The sequence below is a fragment of the Cervus elaphus genome, chromosome 33, assembly GCF_910594005.1.
Source record: "Cervus elaphus chromosome 33, mCerEla1.1, whole genome shotgun sequence".
Lineage (NCBI taxonomy): Eukaryota > Metazoa > Chordata > Mammalia > Artiodactyla > Cervidae > Cervus > Cervus elaphus.
Window position 1 is genome coordinate 77,478,443 of NC_057847.1, and position 16,109 is coordinate 77,494,551.

A 16,109-nucleotide genomic window follows, 5' to 3' on the forward strand; every position below is an offset into this window, starting at 1 on the left:
TCCACTGCAGAGGGCATGGGTTCAGTGCCTGGTTGGAAACTAAGATCCCACATGCTCCAAAGCACAGCCAAAAGTAAATAAAATTAAAATCTGATACAAGAATAAATCCGTGATGAACAACAAAATTAAAAATAAAATAACTTACTTGGACATACTGTTAGAGAATCACTTGCTTACTTTTCCTCAGGGTATTGCAGAAATTGCTCCACTGTATTATTTTTAAACCAATTTATCAAGTTATGATTGACATGCCAAGTGAAAGAAAGTGAAGTCTCTCAGTCATACCCGAGTCTTTGAGAGTCTATTGACTGTAGCGTGCCAGCCTCCTCCATCCACGGGATTTTCCAGGCAAGAATACTGGAGCGGGTTGCCATTTTATTCTCCAGGGGATCTTCCTGACCCAGGGATCAAACCCAGGTGTCCCGCATTGCAGGCAGACTCTTTATCATCTGAAACAGGAGGGAAGTTCGAAAACTGTGCTTATTTAATGTATACAACCAGATGAGTTTAAAGACAATTCTGCCCTGTATGACCTTTACCACAATTTACTCCAGAAACGTAAACTGCTTCTCTGTGGCTATCTGAGAGCAGCCTGAATTTCCTTCTGAATTGCTTTTACTACTGGGATCCCTGCCCTGTATATTTGGACTTGTTGACAATTCATTGCTCATTCTTCTGAAATGATTTTTGACACACAGAATGTCCCTTGAAGTCATAAACTGAATTGTTCATTTGGAAATGATTTAATTAGATGTGTTTTTTCTTCAATTATCTTTGTTCTTTTAATCAAAAGCAGCAATTGCAAGTATTTTAAATCCCCTTGCTCTGTCTTTTGTATCTTTTATTTTTCTAACTTTAATTTTACATATTTTGTACTTTTCATTTCCACTGTGTCTCTCCATGTACTGCTCACTGTATTTATTCTAGTGTTATTTTTCCCCTGTGGTATTAAATATAAGAATCTCTGCATTTCATTCTGACCATCAGAATTCCTTTCTACATCAGGGATTTCCTCTGCCATTCTCTCTCAGCTAAGAAGTTAGGTCACAGTCAAATATGACATCACTGTCAGTGTCTGATTTTTTTCCTCTAGTTTTCACTCCCAACGAGGTCTTCCACTACATACAGACAGTGTCCCCATTTCCCTTTGCCTAGAAACTTACTCAAATCAGTTAAATAGTGAACTGGAAAATGTAGTACTTACTTTTAACACATAGTTTAACCCTGTAATTGGCTTCATATATATATTTTTAATTTCATTAATCTCTTTGTTTTTCAGAATATTGCAAAAAGAAAAGTGGAAATAAAGGTATCTCATCACAACCATCTTTTTGATTAGTAATCACAAAGACATTTTCACCTGGGATGAGTCAAATAAACTGGAGTCAGTGGTGGATTTGTCTTGGTCATCTTTCATTTGATTTCACCCTGGTTACCGGTAGCCCCCAAATTTCTCTGACTTGCAAAAAACAAAGGTTTATTTATTTCTCATGTTCCATCTCCATCATTGTTGTTTTCATTTTGAAACCTAGCATAATGAAATAACCAGTCTCTGGAAATTACTATTATGATGATATAAGATACCACAGAATGGCTCGTAAAGTTTCTGCTGGCAAGAGGAATGTTTCTCTGCTGATCATAGTCAGAGACCCAAAGAAAGACACATGACTAAGTGTGACTTTAAAGGTATAGTAGCTAACAGTTAACATATACCTGTAGGGAGGAGAAAAGATTACTTGAGATTTGTGATGAAATCTAAATCTCACCATCTTCTGAATCCTGTGTTCACCTTTTAATTCGCAGGAAAATTTAACACAGCCTTTGTTCCCAAGAGGAAACACAACGTCATTCAATCACAGATGTACTTCCTAGTTTTAATGTCCTCACTCATCTAACATAGACTGGTGACATCGGGGTGGCTTGATTACATTTACCACATTCATTGTAAAAATAAAGAAAGAGGATCACATGAGAAATACTGGTCCATAGTATTTGTGAAATCTTGACAAGGAAAAGTTAAGCGGGACCCAAGATGGGTCACGCGTCTGAAGTCTCAGGTCTTCCCTCCAGCCTGTTGTACTTCACGGATCCTGGCAGTGCTGTCTCTGAGGACCTTCTTTTCTTGCCATCCTTCTAGCCCTCTTTAAGAGGGATTTTTCAGCTTGCTTTTTCTCTATGAGAAAGTTGGTAACTTAATAAGCAACTGATGTCTTAAGCTGTTACTGTATTTTTTGATTCAAACTTGTAGTTCACTGAGCAGTACAATTCTCTCCAAACCTTATTTGATCTTCTGTCTACTGCGTTCACTTCCAGTTGGTTCTGTGTGACAGCTATTTTACTGATAATTATTTTCTAGATAGGCCACTCACTTTACATCTAATAACAGCTATATTGAACATATTTAAGGGACTAGATCAGATAGACAGAGAGCCTGATATACTATGGATGGAGGTTCATGATATGCTACAGGAGATAGGAATCAGGACCATCCCCAAGAAAAATGAATGAAAAAAAGCAAAATGGCTGTCTGAGGAGGCCTTACAAATAGCTGTGAAAAGAAGAGAAGTAAAAAGCAAAGGAGAAAAGGAACGATATACCCATTTGAATGCAGGGTTCCAAAGAATAACAAGGAGAGATGAAAAGACTTCCTAAGTGATCAGTGCAAAAAATTAGAGGAAAATATAATGGGAAACACTAGAGATCCCTTCAAGAAAATTAAAGATGTCAAGGGAATATTTCATGTAAAGATGGGCTCAATAAAGGACAGAAATGGTATGGACCTAACAGAAGCAGAAGATATTAAGAAGATGTGGCAAGAATACACAGAAGAACTGTACAAAATGGATCTTCATGGCCCAGATAATCATGATGGTGTGATCACTCACCTAGAGCCAGACATTTTGGAATCTGAAGTCAAGTGGGCCTTAGGAAGCATCACTACAAACAAAGCTAGTGAAGGTGATGGAATTCCAGTTGAGCTATGTCAAATCTTAAAAGATGATGCTGTGAAAGTGCTGCACTCAATATGTGAGCAAATTTGGAAAACTCAACAGGGGCCACAGGACTGGAAAAGGTCATTTTCATTCCAATCCCAAAGAAAGGCAATGCCAAAGAATGCTCAAACTCCCACACAATTGCACTCATGTCATATGCTAGTAAAGTAATGCTCAAAATTCTCCAAGCCAGGCTTCAGCAGTACATGAACAGTGAACTTCCAGATGTTCAAGCTGGTTTTAGAAAACACAGAGGAACCAGAGATCAAATTGCCAACATCTACTGGCTCATCAAAAAAGCAAGAGAGTTCCAAAAAAACATCTATTTCTGCTTTATTGACTCCGCTAAAGCCTTTGACTGTGTAGATCACAATAAACTGTGGAGAATTCTGAAAGAAATGGGAATACCAGACCACCTCACCTGCCTCTTGAGAAACCTGTATGCAGGTCAGGAAGCAACAGTTAGAACTGGACATGGAACAACAGACTGGTTCCAAATAGGAAAAGGAGTACATCAAGGCTGTATATTGTCACCCTGCTTATTTAACTTATATGCAGAGTACATCATGAGAAACACTTGGCTGGAAGAAGCACAAGCTGGAATCAAGATTGCCAGGAGAAATATCAATAACCTCAGATATGCAGATGACACCACCTTTATGGCAGAAAGTGAAGAGGAACCGAAGAGGTTCTTGATGAAAGTGAAAGAGGAGATTGAAAATGTTGGTTTAAAGCTCAACATTCAGAAAACTAAGATCATGGCATCTGGTCCCATCACCTCATGGGAAATAGATGGGGAAACAGTGGCTGACTTTATTTTGGGGGAACGCCAAAATCACTGCAGATGGTGATTGCAGTCATGAAATTAAAAGACACTTACTCCTTGGAAGGAAAGTTATGACCAACCTAGATAGCATATTAAATTGCAGAGACATTACTTTGTCAACAAAGGTCCATCTAGTCAAGGCTATGGTTTTTCCAGTGGTCACGTATGGACGTGAGAGTTGGACTATAAAGAAAGCTGAGCGTAGATGAATTGATGCTTTTGAATGGTGGTGTTGGAGAAGACTTTTGAGAATCCCTTGGACTGCAAGGAGATCCAACCAGTCCATCCTAAAGGAGTTCAGTCCTGGGTGTTCATTGGAAGGACTGATGCTGAAACTGAAACTCCAATACTTTGACCACCTGATGCGAAGAGCTGACTCATCTGAAAAGACCCTGATGCTGGGAAAGATTGAGGGCAGGAGGAGAAGGGGACGACAGAGGATGAGATGACTGGATGGCATCACTGACTCAATGGGCATGAGTTTGAGTAAACTCTGGGAGTTGGTGATGGACAGGGAGGCCTGGCGTGCCGCAGTTCATGGGGTCGCAAAGTGTTGGACACAACTGAGCAACTGAATTGAACTGAACTTATATTAAATATATACCTGTTCCATGGGAGAGCCATGTCTTAGATATCTTCTCTGAGTGATATTTTTTTCTCACATTTTAATCAACTCAGACATTTTAACAACCATTGTGTCTGCAATGCAGTTGATTGAACCCTTTATATAAAGCTGGGTTTTAATAATACTTTGTTGCTTAAAGGAATTCTTAGTCTTATCTTTTCCAGTTGTAAATAAAAATCAGTTCCAGAGTCCTTGTTATCTTTAATTTTTGCCTAATTATGTGCCAGTGATTTTTCTACATGTCCTGAGTTTTTCCATTTCTTGGGAACTATTATCAAATGAGAAAATAGCATCCAAGTCTTATCAATTGTCCCTCCAGCTCTTCACCAAAATCTCATAATCATTTAGTACCTTACATAGATTCCACATTGCTGCTAGTGATACCCAGCTCTTTTGATACCACTAATGAGAGTTGTCTTTTTTCCAGTCTATCAGTTCAGTTAAGTCACTCAGTTGGGTCCAACTCTTTGTGACTCCATCAATTGCAGAATGCCAGGCTTCCATGTCTGTCATCAAATCCTGGAACTTGCTCAAACTCATATCCATCAAGTCAATGATGCCATCCAACCATCTCATCCTTTGTCATCCCCTTCTCCTCCAGCCTTCAATTTTTCCCATCATCAGGATCTTTTCCAGAGTCAGGTCTTCGCATCAGGTGGCCAAAATATTGGAGTTTCAGCTTTACCATCAGTCCTTCCAATAAATATTCAGGACTGATATCCTTTAGGATGGACTGGTTTGATCTCCTTACAGTTCAAGGGACTCTCAAGAGTCTTCTCCAACACCACAGTTCAAAAGTATCAATCCTTTTGCGCTCAGCTTTTTTATGGTCCCAATCTCACATCCATACATGACTACTTGAAAAGCCATAGCTCTGACTAGAGAGACCTTTATTGGCAAAGTAATGTCTCTGCTTTTTAACATGCTGTCTAGGTTAGTCATAGCTTTTCTTTCAAGGAGCAAGGATCTTTTAATTTCATGGTTTTAATTTCACGGTCTTCAGTGATTTTGCACCCCAAGAAAATAGTCTTGCACTGTTTCCACTGTTTCCCCATCTATTTGCCATAAAGTGATGGGACAGGATGCTATGATCTTAGTTTTCTGAATGTTGAATTTTAAGTCAACTTTTTCACTCTCCTCTTTCACTTTCATAAAGAGGATCTTCAGTTCCTCTTCACTTTCTGCTATAAGGGTGGTGTCATCTGCATATCTGAGGTTATTGATATTTCTCCCGGCAATCTTGATTCCAGCTTGTGCCTCTTCCAGCCCAGCGTTTCTCATGATGTACTCTGCATATAAGTTAATTAAGCAGGGTGACAATATACAGCCTTGGTATACTCCTTTTCCTATTTGGAACCAGTCTGTTGTTCCATGTCCAGTTCTAACTGTTGCTTCCTGACCTGCATACAGGTTTCTCAAGAGGCAGGTCAGATGGCCTGGTACTCCCAACCCTTTAAGTATTTCCCACAGTTTGTTGTGATCCGCAGAGTCAAAGGCTTTGGCATAGTCAATAAAGCAAAAGTAGATGTTTTTCTGGAGCTCTCTTGTGTTTCTGATTATCTGACAAATGTTGACAGTTTGGTATGTGGCTCCTCTGCCTTTTCTAAAGCCAGCTTGAACATCTGGAAGTTCACAGTTCAAGTACTATTGAAGCCTGGCTTGGAGAATTTTGAGCAATACTTTACTAGCGTGTGAGATGAGTGCAATTGTTTGGTAGTTTGAATATTCTTTGTCATTGCCTTTCTTCAGGATTGGAATGAAAATGACCTTTTCCAGTCCTGTGAACACTGCTGAGTTTTCTAAATTTGCTGGCATATTGAATGTAGCACTTTAACAGCATCATCTTTTAGGATGTAAATTAGCTTAGCTGGAATTCCATCTCTTCCACTAACTTTGTTCATAGTGATGCTTCCTTAGACCCACCTGATTGCACACTCCAGGATGTCTGGCTTAGGTGAGTGATCACACCATTGTGATTACTGGGTCGTGAAAATCTTTTTTGTTTAGTTCTTTTGTGTATTCTTGCCTTCTTTTGTTAATATCTTCTGCTTCTGTTACATTTCTGTTACATTTGTTCCCATCTATGCATGAAATCTTTCCTTGTTATCTCTAATTTTCTTGAAGAGATCTCTGGTCTTTCCCATTCCTCAATGGCTTTGCATTGATCACAGTGGAAGGCTTTCTTATCTCTTCTTGCTATTCACTGGGACTCTGCATTCAGATGGGTATATCTTTTGTTTTGCAATTTACCTTTAGCTTATATAATGAGAGAGAGAGAGAGATAACTAAACCAAATTGCATGTCCACATATAATTTAACCAGACCAAAGAAATATGATTCTTAGATGGGAAATTACAATAGTGTATTTATAAATGATATTAAGACAGTGAAAACAAACATTATCCATGATCTGAGTATGAATGAGCTCATTATATCTAAAATACAAAAACATATATCAATTTGAACAGAGTGGAATTCCTCTAAAATGATCCACTAATGTTGGCCCTTTCTTGAAATATTCTTCCAATTTGAACCAGAGTACTGAATCAAATTGTGGATGAAATTCAAAGATTCTTGTTTTTTTGAGTGATATTGTAGCAATATAAACATTGCAACCGGTTTCTGATACTATTTAGGGAGGTGATGAATTTGATTTTTCACACTGTTCTAAAATGTTAACAATTATATTAATTATACTTCGTGTAGTGGACAACTTGTGGCAAAGTAGAATTTCCTACAGTAATTTTTTTTTTTAAAGCCCAGGTACACATGGGCACATTATTGAACATTTCTGTAACTCTTATTTTGTAGGAAAAGAGCACATCTAAGGAACATTTGAAATGAGATAATCTATATTCTTCTTTTTACTGCTGTACCTAAAATAAAAAATGTTAAAATCAAAGGATTAGGAAATAAATCAAATGAAATGGAAAAACAAAGTCCTCAAAACAAGAATGAAAATGTTTATAGCAGATAGCAGAATTGGTTAAAGCATTGAAGGATGTTCATTTTATATTGATAAGAATTAGAAACTACAAAGAAAATATAACTCATTAATCTTTTCATATTAGATAGCATCAAAATTTGTAAAGCAAAACAGTTTAAAATGCAGAGAGAATGCGATAAGATGGCTACACAGTAGAGTGTTTAATATATAACCTGTAGTTTATGACAAACCAAGGAGACACTAGTTAAATATAGTCACAGAGAATTTGTATTATGTAAATAATAGTATAATAAAGGACATTTTAAAATTATATATCTTATCAATATGGATTCACATTTTCATGGGCTAATAGAACTTTTATTGCAAAGTATTCATCAAACAACTGTCTATTAATTATGGAACTTTTAAACACCTATTTCTTAATTGTGACCTGTATCAAATTTAATATATCATATTTTGTGAACATGTCTGCCTTTATTTTTTAAAATATTTATTTATGTATTTTGCATCAAGTCCCAGTTGCAGATCTTCAACATAGCATGAGAGATCCTCCACTGTGGTGAGCTTGCTCTTTGTTGCAAATAATGGCTTCTTCTAGTTGTGGTGCATAGGCTTAGTCACCCCATAGCATGTGGGATATTAGCTCCCTGACCAGAGATTGAAGCCTCATTCCCTACATTGAAAGGTGGATTCTTAACCACTGGACCACCAGGGAAGTCCCCATATCTACCTTTATACTCGACTCAGAACCCAAACTGTTCTTTCTACCTCCGTTCCTTATGTCATGGTCTCAGCCATCATCAACTTCCACCAAGATTATTGCACATATGTTTATCAACACTGCTTATTTACACTCTTGCCTTTTAAAGGTGCATTTCTAGCACAGCAGGAAGATAATTATTTATAACAGAAATAAGGTCATCTCACCTGTATGAATAGACCACTGATATTTCTCTCTATTTCACAGGGTACAAGCTAGTGGTATTACAGGGCCTTCAAGTTCTTGTAGGAGCAGCCCCACTTCTTCTCTGACCCCTTTCCTAAGAGTCTCCCGATGCTCCAGCCTCTCACATCCAGGCCACCCCTTCAGCATCCCTGCCTCCGCTCTTCTCTTTGTTCTGCCCGAGACACTCTTTTGCCATAAAACTCTTCAGATAATTCTCTTGCTTCCTTTTACTCTTTTACTTAAATTTCAATTTCACAATGAAACTTATCATTAACACTCTGAGTATAAGCAGTTTTTTGTATGAAACCACCCTTGGCAGGAAATCCCTTTTCTTGTCACTTTAGCGAAGCTATATTATAACTAACTTTTAACCAGGCGACCTCATGTCTCCTCATCTCCAGCCCGAGCACACTTTTCAAATCTTTTAAATCCCTGGTGGCTCCATGGTAAGGAATCTGCCCTCAATGAAGGAGATGCAGAAGACCCAGATTTAATCCCTGGATCTGGAAGATCCCCTGGAGGAGTAAATGGCAGCCCACTCCAGAATTCTTCCCTGGGAAATCCCATGGACAGAGGAGCTTCGGGGGCTACAGTCTATAAGGTCTCAAGGAGTCAGCCACAATTGAGCGATTGAGCACACACACATACCTTGTCTAACCTGTTGATTCTTTCCATAGATCAAAGAGGTAGAAATGAAGATAAATAATAGATGACTGAGCTCTTCCTTAGCTTTCCCTTCAGAATCTTGCAGACTAACTGTGTGACCAATACAGCATCTAGAGGAAGATCACCAGGAGTCAACAAGCCTCCATACAGTGTGGGTAGCAACAACCCTAGTTCCCCATCTCAGTGATCAACTGAGATTGCTTCTGTGTTTCCCATAGCTTTCGTAGCTGAGCAGAATCTTTGGAGGTTGGTTTGGACAGATGTTGAGTCCACCATCTCCCCAGATTGCTGGCATTCTAATGAAAGGTGCCTTTCCTTTCTGTCATTTGTGAGTACTGATTTTGTAAGGAGTGAGCAGCGGGAACCCCCTACCCCACCAGTCCATTTGATAACATAATTATTATTACAGACAGTGCTCCCACACATCGCTAAACTCTGTGCTTTATTGTATTTTGTACTGTACTTATCACTCTCCAACCAGCTCCAATAATCTTTGCTCTATTGTCTGCCTCTCTCTGCTGGCATGCATGCTCTATGCAGATACAGATATTTATCTACTTTGTGAGAAGTTACAGAAAATTAAATATTCAATAATATACTCCTGAGCAAAGGACAAAAGAATGATGTATAATATATAACATGATTGCCATTTACTGAGCCACTAGGAGTCAGTCAATAAAAAATGGCCATTGTTATGTTTCAGCTGTTTTTTATATTCTATCTCATCTATTATTAAAACTAGTAGTGAGGGAGGCACTAGTGTACCCATGTGTCAGGTGAGAAAACTGAGACAGATTGAATTACTACTAAGTAGCAGAAGCGTGATTCTAACTAGGTTTGTCTCTCCGCTCAAATTCATCAAGGTAAAACAACAACACAACTTATTTAAAATAGCAACTTCTTGGTAACCCTGATATTTTGGAGTAGAAACTTTATTTACATCATGTTTATTGTAATCATCTCTTTCTTGGGGAAAATGAAAAGAAAAAAATTTACATTAAATCTTTTGAAGTAATTTGTAACTTTTCTGTTCATAAATTGAACAGAGACAGGAAATTGAAGACTCATTTGCATAATGCAGTCAAATCACATTATCTGGTCCCTTCCCCTGCAAATCTCCCACAAATTATAAAGCTTCCTGACAAACTAAAATTGAAAATGAATTTCCACATTAGTTATAATTGCCAGGGAAGCAAAATGGAGTTTGTAAAAAAATCCATATTTTGTGAATTTCAAATAGTATGTCTACAAGAAAATTCTTAAAAATAAATTTCATTGTAAAATAAACTTCCATGTTAAATGTGTACATAGAAAGATACACGTTTGGTTCTCCCTTTTTCCCATTTTCGGGATTGCATTACTTATATTTTAACTCCCTTATCACCTGTGATTCTATCTCCATTTCTTATTCAGATAAACCATCTGTACTTACATTCTGATCTAGCCCCCTGTGGTCAGTGAAATAATGGATCCTTACAGATGTCCACATCCTTATCCATAGAAAAAGTCTTAGAAATGGGGACTTTGCAAATATGATTAAGTTAAAGATCTTGACAGGGGGAACGTATCCTGGACTAAAGAAATTCACCCAATGTAGTCGCATGGGTCTTCATAATAGGAGAGCAGGTGGGTTAGAGTCAAGGTAGTGTGATGATGGAAGCATGGATTGAAGTGATGCGATCTGAAGGCAGAAGAAGGGGCTACAAGCCAAGGAATGTGAGTTGTGTCTATAAGAAAACAAGGCAATCATTTCTCCCCTGGAACTTCTAGGAGACATGGGACTCTGCCAATGCCTTGATTTTAGCCCTGTAGCAAGACTCACTTTGGACTTTTAACCTTCAGATAAGTTTGTGTTGTTTGAACTGTTTGGTTTGTGGTGATTTATTACAGCATTAAAATAAAACTAATACAGTCTCCCCACTCTTCTCTTTCTTTATCACAAATTCCACAGCATTTTTTTAAAAGGCTTTTACAAAGTTCATGTGGAAAGCAATCTGTTCCAGAAGTCCCTCAGAAAGATTTAGCAAAATTTAGACAATGCTTTATTTTTAGAATTCAAGGAAAGGTGTGTTTGTAAAACATCATAGTATTAAACAGCATCTTAACACCAAAAATTATTATATATATAATATATGTATATTATATATATGCATAAATTTAAACAATGCCTTAAATGTGTGGTTATAGGTTCATTTATTTATTTTTCTACTCAAGAAACCTTTCCAAATATCTACCAAATCACACAACTATTCTGTAAGATTACTATTAAAATCAGGAAAATGCCACACATTCTTATGACCTCCCCCCAGATAGAACAGCATACAGTCTAGTAATTCAACCAAGAAAGCAACTCATGAAAGCCAACAAGATGAGCAGTAAAGTACAGGATGTTAGTCCAAAAGACAAGGTGATTCTCAAAAATAAATGAAGGGTCTGCAAAAACTCTGATGGAGAAAAAAAATCTGGAGCAGGCTATGGGTCATTTTGAAGTTAGAGAAGGATCACATGACTCTGGTTAGATCTTGGAAATATATGAACTATAATTGTCTGGGCCGTTGTGTGCATTCTTAGCTGTTGTCTTCCCTCTGTAAATATATTTTTTAATTACTAAGCATTATTTGGAGAGAAGTTTTAGGTTTATAGATAGTTGAAAAGATGGTAGAGACAGCTCCTTATCTGCTCTCTCACTCCTTTCCCCTTTTATTATCCATTATTAACATGTTACTTGATGTGGTGTATTTATCACAGGGGAATAAACCAACATAGAAACACATTGTGAAATAAAATCCATAGCTATGCTGAGTTTCACTCTTTAATGTTGTGCAGTTCTATATATTTTGACAAATGAATAATGTCGTGTTCACCATTACACATCACACAGTTTCACTGACCTAAGCACCATTTTTTTAAATATACCTATATATTAATATTGGGCTTCCCAGGTGGCACTAATGGTGAAGAACCCAGCTGCCAGTGAAGGAGAGGCAAGAGACACAGATTTGATCCTGAGTCAGGAAGACCCCCTGGACGAGGGCACGGCAGCTCACTCCAGTATTCTTGCCTGGAGAATCCCATGAACAGAGGAACCTCACCAGCTACAGTCCATAGGGTTGCAAAGAGTCAAATAGGACTGAAGCGAGTTAGCATGCATGCACACAATATTAATATATTATTTCTCTTCCCTTATTTTACAATTTATTTTTGTTTATTTACAACAAATTATTTTGCTTAACAGACAAATCCTTCCAGGATGTTACACCAGCATTTCATTTTTCTCTGATTTACTCAAACCTGTATTTCTTAAAAGCAAATTTGTTTATTCATTGCCATGGAGACAATGATTCTTCTTGCCTACTATAACTTTGCCTGTGCCAGGGATGACTTTTCACTTTTCTCCATTGTGCAAGTCACCCAAAAATTCCTGTTCAAATTTCATCTGTTTGGACTAGTTTGTGCCGTGTCTGCCCTTGTTCTTTTATGGATTTCCAAAGCAGGCACTCTTTCTATGCCAAATATCTAATAGTTAATCACGGATCATCCTAGACCCCTCCCATTACATCATCTGGTATTGTTACTTTACTTTCTTTTGTGTGAATACTTTGAATCATAATGAAGGCAAGGATTCTTATCTAAATTTTTCATGCAGCCCAGTCATCTGTAACTCAATATCTTTGTACTGATTGGCAATAATAACTGAAAGAAAGTTATTTCATTACCATTTTGTGGTGTAGAATGGTGGGATTCTCACTGAGCAAATATGTCCTGTATAGATTATTTTATAATAATAATAATACAGACCTGAGCTGGAGGAAAGAAGGTTTCAAAGAAGACACCTAAGCATAGAAATAGCACAAAGAAAGTTAGAATAGCTTGGTGGTAGATTGTCGATTCCATTATGCAATCTCACTATTGAAGAGAAAGGCCCTTCGATAGACCACAGGGAGGATGCAGCCTCAAATCTGCAGATCTTTCCTCTATGGCTCTTTTTCTCTTTGCTCACGCATACGCTGCCATCCACACAGCCTGCCTGTGTGTGTTTGTGCCAGCTTCGCTGTCCTCTTCCTAATCTCTGTGTGACTGTTTGTGTGGCTGTGGTTATGAGCACAAAGCTCTCTTCAAAGAAACATATGCCTTCTTGGGCCAGCCTCATATTCAAAGTCAGATCTTCCTTTGCAAAAACATTCATGGACAGATGACTGTCTCATCTCTAGACACCAGTGTAGCATTACCTGACAGACCTTCTTCCATAGCAGAAGAGCAGAGGAATCCATGCTTGTGGAATGGACATATCCATATATCGTTTTACCCCTCTTTGATTGAATACTCACCTGGGAATGGTATGGGTTGGATAGGGAAAGAGCAGGAAGGGAGGGGCCGAGGACGGCAATTCATTGGCATGTATGGCGTGACCTCCGTGGACCACTCCCTGCGATCCTACATTTTACTCTTTTTCAAAACAGTCCTACCAGATTCTTTTTCTCCTTTTACAACAGAGGCTCAACAAAATGCATTCTTTTCTCAAGTCATGAGTCAAATAGGCTTCAACTCTAGTTTATCTTAATCCAAAATTATGTGCTTCTCCTCTGTTCTGTATTAAACACTGTAATAAAGGCGTGAGAAAAGGGAAGCTATTTAATAAGTGCAATGTGTGGCAGCTATAATGTGGTTGAATCTCTACTGAAAACCAATTTTATGTGACCAAAGCCCATGCTGATCCTACAAGGGATTAGTTATGTAGGTTTTCTTTTTCATTTGATAAAATGTTTTAAAAGCTAATGAAAACTACTTTGAACGTGCATCTCTTATTTCCCTCCTGTGTTACAGTCCTATGAATGAAGACAGTTAAAAATTAAAAAAACAAAACAAACAAACAAACAAAAAAAGAAACAAACAATAATTGGACCCCCAGTGCCAAAGATAATTAATGGATATTTTCATGAGTGTGTTTAAGAACCTGAGCATGAGGCTTCTATTGTTTGCTTTCATAATCTATGAAACTCATGAATGTCTCACATCTTACCTATTTCATCCAGGCTTTGAATCTAAACAGGAGAGATTTGATGCTTATATATGCTATTTTTTGTCATGATCACTTATCTGTTGGGCTAATATTAACAGTTTTCATTCATCTTCTGCCTTAATTTTTGTACAAAATAGGACCATTTCTGTCCTAGCAAACTACTGCCACCTGCTTATCAGCAAAGATGCTATTTTGAGTTTTGAATTTACCAAAAAGCTCTTTCACATGTGTTTGACTACAACTTTTCATAGAATCAGATCTGGTTACTGGAATCATTTATGTTATGCCATAAGTTGAAATTAATATATTGATAACTAATATATCATGTCCTAAATAATCACTTTGGGGAGTTTTTTTTTCTTTTTCCCTTAGATGTGAGTAGAATAAATAACTATTTTTTCAGTAAATATATGTATTGTGGACTTTTTGACTGTGTGGCTGTCACTGAGTTAAATGCCATGGTTTGTGTGCAGAAGGGTGCATCAAATTCTAGGGGATGATACAAAAATTTTAAATACATAACTCAATACACAATGAAAGGTATTATCATGGAGTTAGACAGAATTACTGATCAGATATTAATTAGGTAAGCTTACTGTTTGCCACTTTTTTAAATTTTTTTTTTCCACAGAATCAGGATACTGAAAGGAGAAAAACATAGAATATTCATAGAATTAAGAGAGAGAGAGAGAGAGAGAAGGATCAATGAGGATCCTGGAAACCTTTTTCAGAATCCCTTGAACAACACTAACATTAATCCAAGGCTAAATAAAGAAATTCTCCAAGCCAAGCTTCAACAGTATGTGAACTTCCAGATGTTCAAGCTGGATTTAGAAAAGGCAGAGGAACCAGAGGTCAAATTGCCAATATCCATTGGCTCACAGAAAAGCAAGAGAGCTCCAGAAAAATATCTACTTCTGCTTATTGATTACACCAAAGTCCTTGACTGTGTAGATCACAACAAACTGTGGAAAATTCTTAAAGAGATGGGACTACCAAACCACCTTACCTGCATCTTGAGAAATCTGTATGCATGTCAAGAAGCAACAGTTAGAACTGGACATGGAACAACAGACTGGTTCCAAATTGGGAAAGGAATACATCAAGGCTGTATATTGTCACCCTGCTCATTTAACTTATATGCAGAGTACATCATGAGAAATGTAAGGCTAGATGAAATACAAGCTGGAATCAAGATTACTGGGAGAAATATCAATAACCTCAGATATGCAGATGACACCACCCTTGTGGCAGAAAGTGAAGAGGAACTGAACAGCCTCTTGATGAAAGTGAAAGAGGAGAGTGAAAAAGCTGGCTTAAAGCTCAACATTCAAAAAACAAAACTCATGGAATCCAACCCCATCAGTTCATGGCAAAGAGATGGGGAAACAATGGAAAGAGTGACAAACTTTCTTTTCTTGGGCTCCAAAATCAGTACAGACTGTGACTGCAGCCATGAAATTAAAAGACACTTGTTCCTTGGAAGAAAAGCTATGACCAACCTAAACAGCATATTATAAAGCAGAGATATTATTTTGCTGACAAAGGTCCGTCTAGTCAGAGCTATGGTTTTTCCAGTAGTCACGTATGGATGTGAGAGTCGGACTATAGAGAAAGCTGAGCACTGAAGAATTGATGCTTTTGAACTGTGGTGTTGGAGAAGACTCTTAAGAGTCCCTTGGACTGCAAGGAGATCAAACCAGTCCATCCTAAAGGAAATCAGTTCTGAATATTCATTGGAAGGATTGATGCTGAAGCTGAAACTCCAATACTTTGACCACCTATGGGAAGAAGTGACTCACTGGAAAGTACCCTGATGCTGGGAAAGGTTGAAGGCAGGAACAGATGGGGTTGACAGAGGATGAGATGGTTGGATGGCATCACCAACTTGATGGACATGAGTTTGAGCAAGCTCCAGGATTTGGTGATGGACAGAGAGGCCTGGCGTTCTGTAGTCCAGAGTGTTGCAAAGAGTTGGACATGACTGAGTGACTGAACTGAACTGAAATAAAGAAAATGTGATGCTTCAAAAAGACTGTAGAGGCAGTCTTTACTTATCAACTCTCGTAACTTAAGATAAATAAAT